Source organism: Corvus kubaryi, unplaced genomic scaffold (assembly GCF_017639235.1).
Source record: "Corvus kubaryi isolate FWS band 111438036 unplaced genomic scaffold, C.kubaryi_AGA036_p1.0 37395, whole genome shotgun sequence".
Lineage (NCBI taxonomy): Eukaryota > Metazoa > Chordata > Aves > Passeriformes > Corvidae > Corvus > Corvus kubaryi.
Genome location: NW_024581134.1, coordinates 656,554 through 674,643, shown reverse-complemented (window position 1 = coordinate 674,643; position 18,090 = coordinate 656,554). Strand labels below are relative to the sequence as shown.

The window sequence follows — 18,090 nt, the reverse complement described above, 5'->3', positions numbered from 1 at the left end:
ACTGAAGAACCAAATTATGTTGGCCGTCTAGTTTCTAACTCTGCTTCTTACTTTCAATTCACCTATTTCTTTTCAATTTGAATGTTCTGCTAGAAAGTAAAACACTCAGTGCTTAACAGACCTTCATGATAGAGTTCATTTGATCCAAGCAGGCTCAATTTATAGCTGCTTTTCCCCAGAGCCTGTTTACTTTGCTAGGATTATGATTTGCTATTGCAATATTGGGATGTCAACGAAAGAAGCCAGAGACAAATGTTACTGATTGATGGTACCCTATGTTTCTGCAAGAGGAGTGCTTTATCAACATCATAAAGGACCTTATCCTTTCAAAAAACAGGGTGGTTTTTGTGGCCATGACAAACAGGAAGGGTTTTATCATTAACATTGTAAGCAATTTTGTGATCACACACATTTCTGTGTGTCCAAGCAGCTCCTGGTGCTTATTTCAAGTGCCCCTTTTTATTTGAAATCATACTCTAATAATTGAAAGTAAAGAGGAAATATAGGGTATTTTAAAGGAAACGAATTTTTAAACAACACCATTGGCAGAGGGGTTATTGTTGCAGTTTTCCCTTTCTTCCCTCCAATTTGCAATTTTGGATAGTCAGTGATTTTTATTATTTTGAGAGTAGAGAAAAATGGTCTTGTGTGTTTTGTAAGACTTTGTTGCAGGGATCTGTCTCTGTAATTGGTAAAGTATCTTGCAAACCATAGCTTGTGTAAGTGGTTTTTACTTACATGAATAATCTCATTTGCTTCCTTGGGGCAGGAATACTTAAGTAGTCTTAAAGAATATTTAAAAGATGAGGCTTTTGCTGGCAGTAGGTTTTAACTCATACCATTCTGCTTCCTTTTCTGTCCTTTAATTAAAATGTGCCTGGATCTGACCTCAGACTCAAGAGAGGCTGGATCTCACTGGCTCTGACTGGTGTAACCTGCACTCACCGGAGCAGTTCCAGTGGTTTGGAATGAGGGTCACTTGTGCCTATTAAGCTTTGCCCTTATTTCAGCGTTAGGATATGGCACTGCTGCTGCACTGAGCTGCTCCTGTGTCTGCTGGTAGATCTGACAGATACCCCTCGATGGTTGTCGGGGGTACTAACAATCTGCCTGCACTAACAATCCCCAGCAGCCCTGCCCGGCCCCCTGGCAGCCTGTGCATGGCCCAGGAACGCCTCTGCAGCTCAGCCCTGGGGTTTCAGTCCCTGCAGTGTAGGTGTGCATGGCCCCAGCCCTGATCGTGGAATGCAACCTGGATTTCAATGGGCCTTGAAGTCGATGTGTAACCTACTGTCCACTTGTGGCTCCCTGAGCTGTCCCCAAGACCCACTGCTTCTGCTCTGCTTACTGGGCTCACATGCCACGGAACTGTGCCCTGGTGCTCAGCACCATCCTGTGCTGTGGGCACCATTTGCTGTTCCAGAGGGTGTGCAACTGTCTCTGTCCTTATCTTGCTGGTGGTGCTCAAGCTCCTTGATTATAAAAACAAACAAACAAACAACCCAACAAAAAACCTCAAGCAACTGAAAAAACAGACGCCTTACTGCAGGTCTCAGCTTGAGATCCTTGCTCAGGAAGAGTTCTCACTGAGGCTGATATTTCTTCAGCACACCCGGTGTCAGACAGTGGAGGGGATATTGAAGGTTCTAGCTTATCAATGCTACGATCAACTTTTCCACTCCACTCAAATCCCTTCTGCCCCACTTGCAATTCCCACCCACATCAATTCCTTTACTCTTTGAGACATCCCTTCCCCTAGTCTCTGACTGCAGTTGCTTGCCTACCTAAGCATCATTACCTATCCCAGGTGCCCCACTTCACTCTTTCCTAAGATAAGTGTTCGTCCTCCTGGGTATCCTTCCATTCATTGTTTTTATTTTTTCTGGGACCCCCAGTGGGCAAGTAGCAGTGAGGACAGAGGGAAGGTATTTCCCTGTCAGACCAGTCAGAACATGCAAGTCTTGTTATCCAGGACATGTGCACGCTCTCTTAGCACCTCATGCATGCTTCTTTCCTGTCAGACACAGATAACCTAAATAAATTGGCCTGTTGTCTGCATTCAACCACTGGGCAACATGATGAGTGGATCTAGTCTAATATATGTGCACTATAGGTCTGATTTTTCTGTTAGTTTATGGCCACCTGCTTTCCTGCAGTTGTATTTGATTTATGGGGTGCAATAATGCGGAAGTCTTTTTCGTGCAGATGGTACAGCCTCAAACACTGCTCAGTAGACCTTGTGCAGAATGGGGAACATATTTTGAGATCCTGTAGCTATTGTAACAGTTATTGGTGAAGGTGTAATCTGCACTTCTGTAGCTCTCCTTCATGTAGCAAAGGAAAAACTGCTGGTGCCAGGAGTTGTTACACTTGGGCAGTGAGTCTGGTACAGCTGTGAAGGTACGAAATAACTTCACAGTATTCACATCCATTGGCATGTAAATCCACATGAAAGTAACATCAAATTCAGCTGGGGAACAAATTCAGCTGACAGCTACCACAAATCATGTCCTGCACACACAGTGACCCCTGCAGTGCTCCAGGGTCAGGGCAGAGGGGCTGGAAGGTGCCTGAGGGAAAAGACCTGAGGGTGCTGGCTGAGAGTAGCTGAACAGGAGCCAGCTCTGCCCAGGTGGCCAAGAAGGCCAATGGCACCTGGGCTCTGGTCAGGCCGCACCTCAAATCCTGTGTTCAGTTTTGGGTGCCTCACAACAAGAAGGACACTGAGGGGCTGCAGTGTGTCCAGAGAAGGGAACAGAGCTGAGAAAGGGTCTGGAGCACAAGTCTGATGAGGAGCAGCTGAGGGAGCTGGGCGTGTTTAGCCTGGAGCAAAGGAGGCTGAGGAAGGACCTCATCGCTCCCTACAACTGCTTGAAAGGAGGGTGTAGTGAGCTGGGGGTTGGTCTCTTCTCCCACGTAACAATAGGACCAGAGTTCTGGTTCAAGTTGTGGCAGAAGGAATTTAGGTTGGATATTAGGAAAAATTCCTTCACTGGAAGGGTTGTCAAGCATTGGAGCAGGCTCCCCAGGGAAGCGTTAATTCACCATCCCTGAAGGTATTTAGAAGACTGTAGATGTTGCACTTGGGGACATGGTGTTGTGGTGATTTGGCAGTGCTGGGTTAATGGTTGGACTTGCTCATCTTAGAGGTTTTTTCAGCCTAAGCAATTCTATGAAATGTTTCTTCACAGCCAATTCCATGAGGTACTGAGCCCTTCTTAGGAGGATGTTAGCATGTTCAGAGAAGGTCATAGCTTCTGGGTATCTGGCGGGATTAAATCCAGAGTTAAATTTGGAGTTTGAATTTTGGAAGCGGCAAATTTGTGCATGGTGGCCCTCAGAGAGAAGGTAAGAGGGTTTGTTAGGATTTAGGTAGTATGTAGAGGAATGAGTGTGCATGCTGGGATGGGATTTAAAGTTTCAAACCAATTAGAATTTTAATTGTTTCTTTTTTCCTGTTTGTTAGCAGTTGTGACTAACTACCCTAGGCCAATAGACAGCTAAAGCACATCCCCATGTAGGGACGCCACAGTCCTACCTGTTACAGAAATTTCTAACAATGAGTCCTGAATTATCTCCAAAATATCCACAGTGTACTAAGACTGCATAAACGTGGTAAAAGCAGTGAGTTTCTTTACTCCTAACAAATTTTAGGGCAAATTGAGAATGTTTATTTTCTAAACACATTCCACCATATGATGAAATGATGGCTTTTTTCCTTTACAAATAGCGGTTTCAATATCCTTTGCTTCACAAGTGTTTGATCTAACACAGTTCATGTTCGGCCATGGTAACACTCAGGATCTTTTTTTCATGCCTGTTGCTTTTCTGCCCTCCCCTCCACCCCCTGAGACAGATTGATTTGGAATCTATCCAAGTTCTCTCAGGAGTGGTATCAAATTTGTTCTCTTCTCTCCACACCTGACCCATTCTGGCTTCCTTTAAATTCAAAAACTAGCAAGGGCCCAGCCGTGATGGGAAAAAACCCACAACCACGCAAGAAAATCTCCCTATTTGTTATTCCTGTACAGGAAAGGTGGCTAATGGGGAACAGTGTTTCAATGGATTTACAACAGACTATGTTAAAAGGGAAGTTACCAGTCAGGTTTCTTTTTATATCAGATTATATTTAAGAAGAGGGAAAAGTAAATGTAGGCATTTCTAGAATAGCTGCACCTACCTCTGCAGCACTCTGTACCCATCCCTTTATACCCCTTTACTCATGCAATAATAAAAACAACCCTTTTCCATATTCACACTTTAAAATACACACTGCAGTTCAACCTGATATTTCACGTAATAATCAAACCAATTCCCCTGCTAATAGCTGCACACACATTTGTGTGTCAGTTCTTTAAATACCCAACCTTTGGGAAATAGGCCCTGGGTTGGAGCAGGAGGCACTCAGCCTCAACATACAATGAGTTTAAATGGAATAAGCTAATTTGTCACTGTTTTGTTATGATTGAATATATGTGTTTAGAATGAAATTTAATTTAAATCCAATTTGTAACATCTCTGTGGGTGGGACAAAGGGAAAAAAAAACCCCAAAGGATGTATTAACTGGATACTGTACTGTGAATGTAATGGGGCTTCTGAGTTTAATGTTCAATTAAAAAGCCCTGCATGTTCTTATTACTGTTTACAGGAGTGGGTTTGGGGGAGATTTATGTTATAAAAAACCCACTGTACAACCCTTTTTTTGTCACCAACTCATACAAAGTCTTTACCTGGTACAGTTAAGCCATCTGTTATTCTTGAAGGAAAATTCAGTCACAGAGGTATCAAGAGATAAAAAACGCTTTTTTATATAAACATTTGCCTGAGTTGCCATGTTGGTTTTTTTATTTGAGAAAATGAAGATGAATTAGTATCACTGGCTGTTGTGTTTTGATATGGAGCAGAAGAATCTAAGTGGAATAAACAAGCCTGAGCCTTGTGGGGGCCGATTAGTCACAGGCGGCAGCGCTGGCAGCGGCTCCGCACCTGCGCCAGGACCTGCGCCCGGCTCTGCCGGGGCCGAGCCAAGCCGGGCATCCCCTGCTCCCACACCCCCTCCCGCTGCTGGAGAGGAGCTGGGGAACGTGATCAATGGTAGGAGGAGAAGCAGCGTCTTTCCTGCTGGTCGGTGGATTGGCAGTTTGTTATCAGGTGCCTGACTGGGGGGTCAGAGTCTCTAGCTGGGGTCCCAGCTGGTAAAAGTCAGGATTGCTTGGTGGGCTGCAGTGAAATGATGCTCCTTTACACTGGATTTCTTCTATCGGTTGTTTTTTTTCTCTCTTGTTTACCTAAGAAAAATGTTGCAATTATCATGTATTAAGAGGTTCAGAACGCGATCCTAAGCCAAGAATGATAAAGTTGGTGGAAGTTAGGGGTGGGTGGGCAAGCAGGTACTCACCATTCTTTGTGTAAAGGATAAACAGCTACAATCAAAGGTATCTTAATTTTGCATGTATTGGTAATCATTAGTTCATATCACCTTTCCATTGCTTATGTAACCTTGAATGTCTGTATTGAATATATCCTTTATACAGTGACTGTTCATAGGTATATAAATATATATGTATAATAGATCCTGCAAAGACAGATTTATTTATTATAAACCCCTAGAATACATACAAATAATTAAATACTTTCTTGCTTACACAATATGTTATTTCATTTGCATGTGATTTGCTTAATATTAAGTAAGGACTTATTACAAGCTCTCAAAACAGATATATCCCTTATTGGGTAATTAATACTAATCTTGCAAACACATTAACAACACAGAGACAGTAACAGCTATCTTAGGAGCTGTTACAGTCTGTCTTGTAAATCCTGTCTTACTGTGTGGATTAGTTCATGTTCCTTTGGAGATGTGAGAATCTACAGTGCTGATCCTGATGCCATACATGGGGCCAGGTCTGTAGGGATCCCTTCCCCTCCAGATTTCAAGGTTTTAAACACAGCTCTAACAGTACATTTGAAGTGTATGAACACATGGGTGAGTGGGAGACGCATGAAAATCACACCTGCAATTTTGAACTACTTCAGAGCTTTCCATTGTATATGTTGGGATTAGGAATAAGCAAATTAATTATTTAAATTTAGTATTTCAAAGTTAATAGAAAAAAATGAGAAATCCATTTTAAAAACTTGGTTTAATCAAGTCAACAAATAGTATTGTTTAAGATAGTTTTTATATTTTGGGGGGAGGGGGTTTGTTTGTTTTGAGGGTTTTTTAAAGTCTCAAAAACCTGCAAGCATGGTGTTTTTTCCTGAGATATAAAATGCTTTCAGGTTGTGATCTCCAGAAACTACTTCCATAGAGGGAGTGCTGACTGAAATGATTGTAATTATTAACTTACTGTAATAACTTGCAAAATAGAGATGGTGCAGTAACATACATTTACCCATGGCTTTTAAAATTACTTTTGTGGCTATAGTGTAGGACCATCCTGCTTTATATTTCATATGTATATTTATATTTGGCCGTCCACAAGAAATGTATTATCTTGTCTCTGAGTAGGAACTGCATGGTATCTCCTGCCAGCATTGCCTACACTGGCTGTGCTACACCCTCACAGAGCAAGTGATGTTATCTGCTGTCCATGCCTGTATTAAACTTCCTAGAAATAGAAGAGCAATTTTATGGATGCAAAGAAGAGTGGTTTTGGTACAGTCCATGTTTATAGTTCTAATTGGGATTAATAAAGAAAACACATAGCCTACACACACACACAAAAGGTACAGTGGCAGAGTATTGATTGAAATTAAATTACTTTTGTTCATGTAACAAAATTAACTCAAAAGTAACCTAGATCCACATTCAAAGGCATGTAAGAGCAGAAGTCATTGTGAATCCAGAACCACTTTCTGAGAGCTGAAATATCAAGTTACTTCAGGCATGGCAGTAAATACTTATATTTACAGTCCTGTTCGTTTGAAACTTTGGCTTATCACGTATTTGCCCACACAAGAAACACTCTTCCATTGATTGACTGTGTACAGCGTCTCTGACATAGTCTGTCTTAGAAACGAGCATTCAATTTTCATCCTCTTTCCTCTTTATTTGCACTGTCAGATCGGTGTTTGTAGCAGCACAAAAGGGAATATGCTATGAACAGTCCAACTTCCAGTACACTGGTGCCCAGCAATGCAGGGGTGGATTTTGCTTCATCATGGGAGATTCACTGTAATTGTCTCAGAGCTTCATTAGCTGTCAGTGTCTCTGCATCTGACATGTCAAAACCCAGAGACAACCTACTAATTTCTTGTTGAAAGCAGCCACAGTCTCTGGAGCTTGAAAAGATACACAGGCTCCTTCCTTTTATGCTGACACACCTAACAAGTGCCAAATGCTCTCACCTCTGGATGAAATCTGAAATCAACAGGTTTTGTGGGTTCTCAGAGCTCTCATGTGGTTTTTTTTTAAAGACAGAGACCACAGTGCTTCAGCTGGGCTGGGGTTTGTGGGTTTCTTGGCATCCACCTGTGACTCTGCCATGTGCATCCTGTTGACAGGGAGCAAGTCACTTAGTCCACATCCTCATCAGCTTCTTCATCTAACAACGGAGCCTGTAGCTTTTTGTATCTAATAGGTCTGTGGTGAATTCCTGAGTATTGGTAATGTGTTCAGGTTTTACGGGGATGGTTATTTTAACAAAAAATATCGTGAATAATATTTGGATCCTTAAGGTGTTCATATGAAATTGTTCACTTTTCATCTATCCTGACTCCACAACCAGACAAGATTTAGGTCCTTCCCAGCCCTTAGTCTTGTCTCCCCGAGATGGAAACTCCAGAGCATGTGTTAGAATCCAACCATGAATTGTGGTGTGTGTGGGTGCACCATGTGGGTGCACCATGTGGGTGCCTGTGGGTGCACATCTGCCCTACATCTGTAAGGCAACACAGTTTGTCTTCTCCTGAAGCTTAACTTTCTCAAGTAAGTTGGAGGCAGCTTAGCAGCTTTGTTATTCCCAGCCTAGTGGATCTGGAGCAGTCCTGGGGTAGTTCTGTGAAGGCTGTGGGTTCTGCCTACATGGCTGCCTTCAGCAGCAACATGATAAGCAGCAGCTTGTAGCACCATCGCACCCTCCCACACTGGGGATGACTAGAATGTGCAGTTGTCTTCCTTGTTTCCTAATCTAGTACATGATTTTATAGCCCTTGGATCCCGCGCTGATCCCAGACAGGCATACAGATCTCACATGCTGTTACAAAGGAGGAAACCCTGAGAAATGCTAAATGTCTAGAACTTAAGCAGAGTTGCTCGTGACTCTTGGTTCTCAGGATCACATCTCTTCTTTCATTGAAGTATGATGCATGCAGTCCTTTTGCCCCTAAAGAAGAATTTTTATTTTGTATGAATGGCATTGGCCAAAGATATTGTCTAAGCACACAGATGTTATATAGTCTTTACTGTGATTGCTTTCTGCAGTTTTGGAGCTGCTAATTTTAGCTCTTCATTTCCACAGCAAGACCTTTTGGCATCTTTGTGGAACAGGAGCAGTGTCCTGAATTAGCACAGCTCCGTGATACTGACATTGTATAACTGAAGGAAGGAAATAGCTCCCCTGGTATGTGCTTTTACTTTAAGCAGCATAGGGATATTTGTTGAGATTCATTGAGGAATAGAGGCTGTAAGAAGTTGTGGTGTACTGTAGCTTCCCAGCAGAAAACAAGGGTATGGAGGCTCCAAGGAAAACAGACAACCTGTTTAATTCTCATAATGCTTACTGTCATTTGCTTCCAGGATGAGCAAAGCAGTAAATGTTGAGCAAAGCAATAAATACCAAGCAAAGGATGTTGATTTGTATGCACAGCAATTGTTGGAATAAAAATCAGTTCAGACCCCAGTGACCCTTGCCAGCCCTTGTTATGGCTATAGAGATCTGAATTCACATAAATACAACTTAAAATTCAGGATACCCATCAGATTGTAACTCCAAATAGATCCTTCTCCTTTGCAGAACTGACTGGGAACTTTCCGCTGGAGGAGAGAGGCCTCAGGGGAGCAGGACTTGTGGAATTGTGTTGTATGGGGAGCTGTATCCCCAGCCCTGAGATGCTGCTGGCATTTTATTTGGTGTTAAGTAATACAATAATCTATTGCAGAGAAAACAAAATAAGAACTTTGTATCAGAGTGTAGATGCCAGACGTGCATTAATAAAACAATAAATGAAATTAATAATTTATCTGTGGCTGTTTTTACTTTTTGGGTGGGTTGTTTTTGTCTCTTTTTTTTAACACTAGTAGAAGGATATTTCCATTCAAACTGAACTGGAGTGAAATTACTTCTAGTATAGATAAAACATATTCAGATGAGCAGCATGCTTTCCCCACAAAGCTAACTGCAATCCCAATTAACACTTCTCAAAACTGAATTTATTTTTTTCCCCCTGCTTCCTAATGAGGTTTTTTCCTCCCTGCTGTCTTGATACAAAGCTTTATGCCGTATGAGTGTGTTCATATGGTGCTTGAGTGCGTTATCTGACCTTGATTGGTGTTTTGGGAGCCAGTTAAATAGATTACATAGAGGTTACCTTGACAACTGTCTTTGCTGATTTAGCAATGCAGTTCATTCTTGGGCACAAGACTCTCAGCAACTGTGGAATTCCACTGACTTCATATTAATCATTAACACAATGTTCTGGAGAGGCTCTGCCGAGCTAGCAATAAGGACTGTATTGAAATTATTTTTTTTGTGGGTAAATGTTATAGACCAAAATATGTTTACAGTATGAAATGTTGTTCGCAGTCATAAAATGAAAATATATGTTCCTGTTTATTTTTTCTCTCTCTTCTAGTTTCAACAATAATATTGGAATAATAAATCTCCTATCATGTCTGATGGGAAAAGATGGTCTTATAAATGAAACTCTTTCCTTAACATTGATCTTACACCATACCTTCTTTTAGGTCTGTAACCTCGCAGGCATGACAGATAGTTAAATTCAGTGTGCAAAAGCTTATAAGCCTGGAATCTGATCTCTATTAACTTCAAGGAGATTGCCTCTGATTTACATTAGTCTTACATATCGGTCAAAACCTGGTGCTTTTCAAAAGATGTTGGTAGAAAAGACAGGCACTTTCTTTTTCAAAACTGTTGTCCAAAATTGTTTACAATAGCTTAAACATTAAAGCCCTTGTGTGAGCAGGGCTTTGGGCTTTGTCTTTAAAATTAATATTTTTACTTTTAAGTACCCAGCTCAACCAGAATTTTGCAGGAGGATGTCAAGATTCTGGGGATGTGTTTTTTTTGCAAGAGGCTGGAAACCTTGTGGAAATTAGACGAAGTTTTTTATGAATTAAATATGAGAATGAATAATGTACTCAGAACAGGGGCCACACCATGGTTTTTCTTCTACTATGATATTCAGTGTATCTCATAATGTCTTGTCCACGTCTCCATTTTCCATCTGCAGCATTGTACTGCAAATCTAACTGATACTTGGGGTTGAAAATGCATAATTGTGTCATACAAAATGTCATGTACAAAGTCAGTGGAGAGCAGAGTTGAGGTCTGTGGCACATGGATTTCACACATGGAAGGAGATTGTATGGGGCTTATGAATAGATATATTGGGCTAAATATTTTGCTAGTGTTATCAGGCAATGAAATACGACACTTTTTTTACTGCCATCATTAGGTTTCAGAGGTAGTCCATTACAAATAAGAAAGTCGTTTGTACTTCCTGGAGCAGTTGTTTGCAAACTCAGAAGGACAGAATTAATCATGGTGTCTTCAAGTCCTGATTGTAAGTTACTGTTTGCCCAGTTCGAGAAATATTTTCTTTCAACTGAAATTATACTGAAGAATAATTTCACCCAGATTTGTTCTTCCATTCTTTGAGCAGTTTGGTGCTGGGCCAGTACCACAGGCATGAGCCATGTTTTTTGTTTGGGGTAAGGACAGTGCACACATGGCTGGGCCTGTGGCCACTGCAGCTACTGAGGATTTTTCTCTAGGTGTTTTTTGCAGAGAGTACCAGAAATAATTGGAAATTTTCTCTCGGGCCATGTCTAGTATGGTCTCATACACTGTTTACAGCCAAGAAGGACCTTTCACTCACACAGAGGACTCAACCACACAAAGAGGCAGCTCTGTCTATAGAGATCTCAACTTTTTTGGAAGCAGGTATCTACACTCATTCATAGATGGCTTAGTGAGACATGGCAGTTGCCTTTGCACTCCTGATTTTGTGTCCCCAACACTGCCTTGGCGTGCTGCCAGCATTGAGACAAACATCAGAGGCATAAGTAGAAGGGTCAGTAGAAACTGGATTGTGTGGCTGAGTTACTGTACCCAAATATGACTCTTCCCCGGCCCCCTCCAGCACAGCTCTTCTGCATGCCCAGCTTAGGATTTCTTGGCATAAAAATACACAGGTCTGCAGCTGGAGCCTAATTTTGGACATGCACCAAAGTACCTCTGATACAGTATACTTACATTTATTTTTTGCTGGTGCAAGATCAGAATCAGTCTGAAGCAGGCTGGTGGGGCTTGCTGGAAGACATTCAGAAGAACACCCAAATCCTTCGCTGCAAGACGGAGTGGAATTGCTTACAGATTGATTAAGGAAAGGAGCAGAATTTTGTTACTAGAGATTTTAATCTGTCACTTTAAAAGACAGTGGTTATTTCCAATGCGTGCTCTAGCGTGTTTCACAATTGGCAGGGTTGATTTATTTTGGAGGCATGTAACCCTGCAAGAATTCAAAAGCAGTACACTTTGAGGCTTCTAGTTTTAAGATACAGGGCACAGCTGATGGAGATATCCTTGACACAGTTTCTTTTTTTCACATCTGATGGGTTTGAATATTGAGCACGGTGGTGTCCAGCTGCCAGCCACCTGATTATGTGGTGCTGGAGTATTGGTCCTCCTGGAGAAGGACATGGAATAGGCAAAGCATAAGTAGAGATAGGGTTGGTTTAGGGGGTTTTGTTGCAACTAGGAGAGTTCCTTTTACCAAAGGAACCTACAAGCATGAAACAATTTAACTTCTACATTTTGTACTGGTACAGTTTCCAACTATCTTTGACTCATTTTGAAATACAAGGGTCAACAAAAGTCTTATTTTAGAACAAGATCCATTGCAGACTGCTTTTAGCCCTATGTCATTTTTACACCCATGTACTCATTCCTGCAAGCTGTGACCTCATGTGATCAGAATCCAACCCATTGCTCCCATCTGCCCTTCTGCCACTGCAAGAAATCAGGCAAATATTTCTGTCTCTCATGATAAATAAATATTTCTGTTGTTCGTATGTGAATGTCCTGTGTAAACCCAGTGGCCCTATGTACTGATAATTGCCACGTTTCAGCATTCATAGGAAAAAGGGGTTTCATAACTATGAAATTTCCACTGGTAGGAATTTTAAGAAAATGTAATTTGATGCCAAGTGTCTGTGCATATCAAAGTTTAATGACTAGTCAAGACAAACATCCATGGTAACATCTGGGATATATTTATGCTTTAGCCATTGAACCAATCTGGTCAGACGTTTCAAGGCACTGTCCATCTGGGCCTGAGAAAATTTTTCCAAGATTATTAGATATAGTCTGAAGTCTATAGACCTGAGATTAATGGCTGTTTAAAGCCTTTCAATTTCTGCAGAAGAACAAAAAAGCAGAAACTTTCACAGACTCAGATAATGAAAGAGGTCACTCATGGATTATCAGGAGGATATTTTAACAAGATACTATAGAAATGTTGTTAAATTATGAATAGCAGCCACTGTGGTATATTCTCCCAAGATATGGCCAAAACTATCAATACTGAAGTGATGTAAAGAGTTAAATAGGGCTTTTTCTCCAGGCTGATGAAGCAAATGGCTCTGGAACCTATTAATTCTTTTCCCAGAGAATATTCCTGTGGTATTGGGGCTTGGTTCCTGATGGGCTTTGGACTGGAACAAAAGGCATGTTTAGATGCTGATGCTTGAAGCTGCTCTAACTTATGCTTTGGGACTGTCTAGCAATTAGGTTGGGATCAGGGGATTTCAAAAGTCACCTTTGCACCTCCTGTTTTGAGCTGCATTCTGCTTTTTTATCGTGTATCACAGATCATGCTGGGGGATGGGATTGCAGCAGTAATTTGCCGTATTACTTTTCCCTACACACCAATAAATAGAAAACATTTTGAATTTTTTACAGATTTACTCTTTTGAAATAACTCCAGAATTTAGGATTTGTACAATATTTGTCTGGGAGGAGAAAATCTTTGCAGACTTCTGTTGTTATATGTGTTTTTCTAAAGGATCCTTAATGGAACAAGATAATTCCACCTGTGTGTCATCATTCAGTGTAAGGGTAAAGTTGTCAACAGACTGTGCATGGAGATGAGCATTCTGGTTTCCTTCATATTGAAGTAAGATATATGTGTGTTATTTCCTTACATGTCACCTGGAAGGTTGCCCCTGAGTATTGCCAAGTCATACAATTAACATTGCTGAATTCCCCACAAGAATCTGCACTTCTGATTTTCTACCCACACTAAGACAGTGATTCCAGCCCCAGACTAGCTTCAGTATTGAGTAACACCAGATACAGGTAACTACAAAACTTTTATATGTTTATGTACAACAAAGGCTTTACTAAAGCAAGACAGAGCACTAGCTAAGAATACAGAATGATATCTCCATTTCCACTTCATTTTTCCTTTTCTCAGAGGGTGGGGAAATGGGAAAAAACAACCTCTCAGGTCAAGGTTGAAGACTTTGTAGTGCAGAACAACAAAGCTTGACTGTGATAATCTACAGAGCACCTGCCCTGAGGATAAACAAACAGTTCACATTTTTGTGCTTTCAAGTATGGTATAAGCAAAATAGCACAAGCAAAAGATTCTTTTGAACCTTACAGGAAAGGAAAAATGGAAATCTTAAGAACAAACAAAGTATTTTATATCCTGTGATGGATTTTGTAACAGAAGCTGCAGCATGCAAATCAAATTGATCAAAACCATCCGTGTCATTAACCACATGATTGGATCCAAGACAAGAAGGTGTTCTCCCAGTTTTTACCAACTCATTCTTGAGCTTAATTTTGTCTTCCATCCCCTGTACCTTGCTGATGGCAGAAGCACACTGCTTGCCTCATGAAGCATGCCTGAGTTTAGTCCCTTAAGCAGGGTGATTTTTCCAAAAAGTTTTCCTAGTTGTTGGGCTTTAATATTCTTTCCATGTACTCCAGAACATTCCAGCACCTCCTATTCTTTATAGTCTGAATAATCACATTTTTAGACTCTGCTGTTCTAAAGCCTTCTCCTAGCTAGTAGAATTTTCATAACACACCACACACCAATCACATGCTCCATGTTGATCAGCCCACTGATATGCATGCAAGTTTTTCCTCCCTCTTTTGCATTTTTGTTGTTCAAATATGGTGTTGATGAGACTCCAGGAGAAGTCTTGTCCCAAGACACATGATCTTTTCTCTGTGCATGATACACTCTCCAGCCTTTGTGAAGATGTTCTTTGGGATAATCCTTTAAGGAAAAAGTTTCCCTTTCAAGTCTTGGGCTTTGGTCTCCTAGCACAAACACAGAGCAAATGAGCTTCTGATAACTTTAATTTTACTTCAGATGATATTCTGAATTATGTAGAAATGCAAAATAACTGAGGAGAGCATCGACAGACTGCATAGGGAACCATTAACCAAGAGTACATGGTTAAGCACAGATATTAAGCTGTGTGTTGCTGAAACACAGACTAAGTAAAAGGGAACACAAACCTCAGGAGTTCACATCAGGCTGAACAGCAACAACTGAGTCCAGCAAACAGACACGCTTGGATTTCCAGAGGGCAGACTTTGTCCTGCTTAGGAGACTGGTTGACAGAGTCCCTTGGGAGGCAGTCCTGAAGGGAAAAGGAGTCCAGGAAAGCTGGACATACTTTAAGAAGGAAATCTTAAAAGCACAGGAGCAGGCTGTCCCCATGTATCAAAAGACGAGTCGGTGAGGAAGACCGTCCTGGCTGAACAGAGATTTGGCTGTAACTCAGGAACAAAAGGAGAGTTTATGACCTTTGGAAGAAGGGGCACACAACTCAGGAAGGCTACAAGGATGTCATGAGGTTATGCAGGGAGAAAATCAGAAGGGCCAAAGTTTTGACACTGTCTCCCACAGCATTTTCCTGGAGAAACTGGCTGCTCATGGCTTGGATGGGTGCACTGTTCACTGGATAAAAAACTGGATGGATGGCTGGCCCCAGAGAGTGGTGGGGAATGGAGTTACATCCAGCTGGGGCTGTCACCAGTGGTGCACCAGGGCTGGGTACTGGGGCCAGTTCTCTTATCACATCTTGATTAATGATCTGAACAAGGGGACTGAGGGTATCCTCAGATGTGGATGGCATCAAGTTGGGTGGGAGGAAGGACCAAGGCAGTGACTGTCCCCCTGTGCTGGGCACTGGTCAGGCCACACCTCAAATCCTGTGTTCAGTTTTGGGTGCCTCACAACAAGAAGGACACTGAGGGGCTGCAGTGTGTCCAGAGAAGGGAACAGAGCTGAGGAAGGATCTGGAGCACAAGTCTGATGAGGAGCAGCTGAGAGAGCAGGGGATGTTTATCCTGGAGAAAAGGAGGCTCAGGGGGAACCTTATCACTCTGTAACAACTGCCTGAAAGGAGGGTGTAGCCAGGTGGGGGTCAGTCTCTTCTGCCACATAACAAGCCACAGGACAAAGGGAATTGGCCTCAAGTTGTGCTAGAGGAGCTTTAGATTTGAGATTGGGAAAAATTGCTTCACTGAATAGGTTGTCAAACACTGGAACAGGCAGCCCAGAAAAGTGATTGAGTTAACATCCCTGAAGGTATTTAGGAGATGTGTAAATGTGGCACTTAGGGGCATGGTTTAGTGGTAGACTTGGAAGTGTTGGGTTAACTGTTAGACTTGGTGATCTTAGAGGTCTTTTCCATACAAAAAGATTCTATAGTTCTAGGCTTGTTGGTGTGCTGAAAGCTGTTACTGAATACAGCCAGGCTCCATCTTGATCCCACTGGAAATCCCCAACAAAATTCCTATTTATTTCCATTGCTGAACAATCCTGGCAATAATAGAAACATTTATATGTGAAGAAAATGTGTGTGTGTTTATGATTCTCCTCTGGGTTCTATTTTCTGTAGAATCAAAGTCCCAGTTCCCATTTCATGATGAACCTAAGTCTTCACTTCTGTTAGCACCACAGAGAAATCTCTGACAAGACAGATGTCTGCAGCCACCAGAAGCCTTAAATTGAACACCTAAAAATAGAAAGCTGCAGAATTTATAAATATTTTTGCAAATCAACCTTTTATAACTACCCTCCTTTTGTAGCAGTGGTAGTTAGGATTGAAATCCAAGTATATTTCAGCAAAAGAGAAAGCTGACCAAGCAGCCCAAGAAATTCTGCAGAGTTCTGCAAATTGCAGGAGGCCCAGGGAAGGAAATCACTGCATGCCAATTTTTCCCACTGATTTCTATTGTCTCTACTTATCATATGTAACACAAGGAATGCAGTGTGGAGCACTGCATCTTCCCCACAATTCTTACCTAGCTAATAGCCTGATTATGTTTTATGACTTTGTATTCTCATTCAACATAATTTACTCTTCAGTTAGAAAATATGACTGTCCCCAGAGAAACATCCAGCCCTTTGTTCTCTTTGTTCACAAATTAGTTTGGAGAAGGATCGACCGGTAGTGTAGAAAGCCTGTATTGGATCTGCTAAGATCTCTTCCTATTCAGATTTGCTTTCTGTGGCTGGAGGCTACTCTTGATAGTTATTTGGAATGAAATATTGTTCATCCCCTTAACAAAGAGATAGTTGGTTCCATTCAGTACTTCCATAAACCTCAGACAGTGTTTATATAGTGTATTCAAAACATGCCAGCTATTTCTTACCATCATGTAGTTTCTCTGACCATGGGCTGGGCTTCTCTTTTATTAGAGGGCTTCTGTTTACCTGGCATCTCTTTTTGTTCTTTTGTATCTTTCTCTGTGCAATCATTTCCTAAACTGCTGGAGTACATATGATTATGAAGACAAAGAACTGCAGAATTTCCTTGCAATGGTTCCTTCAGCTTTTCTTCCAAAGACTTGCTCCTGCCTCCCTATCTCACACCTGAGGTTGGATACTCCCTTCTCCACTTCCCTGGCTCCAGCATGTGGACGTTGCTGTGGAGCCCATGAGCAAATCACTGTGAATGATTTCCATTTGTATCTCACGTCTCAGTAAACCTCTCCCTGGGGTCTCCTCTTCTCTCTTGTGCATCCCATATCCCATTTCTTCCTGGTTTCACATTGCTAACTGGAGCAATCTGTGCCAGATAGGAGAAAATTCAGGGAACTCTTTTAAGTAGAAAGTTACTCAACTCAAGTAATTTCACCTTCCAGGAGAGATCTTTGCTGATGAATAGATCTCTTAAAATTGATCTCTACTACCAAGACTTTGCCAGGGAAGTCAAACCAGTATAAGCTTCTTGATAAGGATCAAGTACTGTGTATAAAAACTGCCTGTATTGCTAACCAGCCTAACTATATAAACCATCCTGCAGAAGATTTCTTTTGCTGCTATAAATTGTGCCAGCTCAGGTGAATTCCTTTCTAAGCTATTTTGGCAAAATGCTGCCTATGCAATGCTTTGTAGGCTAAAAGGATCCCTTATGGAGGACTTTTTTGGACCAGGTGAATTTTTCTATTGGCCTGGTATGAATATCTATGAAAATCTAACTTGGGTCATACCACAGCCTTTGGTTTAGCTGCAGGAGTGGGAACACAAGAGAAGGAAGGCAAGAGGCACTTCTATTGCAGCCAAAAAAGCCCCTTACAGATCTCAGTATGCCAAATCCAGCTAAGTAGCTAAGTATATTCACTGTCATCAGAGGATGTGAGCATTGACAGTACATATCCTTCCTCTGCTGGGTGTTGAAGTCATCATGGACAAGTCATATTAGGTATTTTCTTATGCAGCCCATTGAAAATGGTGGGCCAGATGCACAGCTCCTTTAGATTAATGCCAATGCACCTCTTTACACCAGCTGACAGCCTAGCCCACAGTGCCCTAAATGCTAATGCACCTCTTTACACCAGCTGACAGCCTAGCCCACAGTGCCCTAAATGCTA

The 18,090-nt window shown here is 41.6% G+C and overlaps 1 protein-coding gene across 4 annotated transcripts in view; it reads left to right on the top strand.

The window, feature by feature from the left end:
• MAMLD1 (mastermind like domain containing 1) overlaps positions 1-18,090 on the top strand; it is a 252,768-nt gene that overhangs the window by 103,887 nt on the left and 130,791 nt on the right. The gene's annotated exons all lie outside the window — the stretch shown is intronic.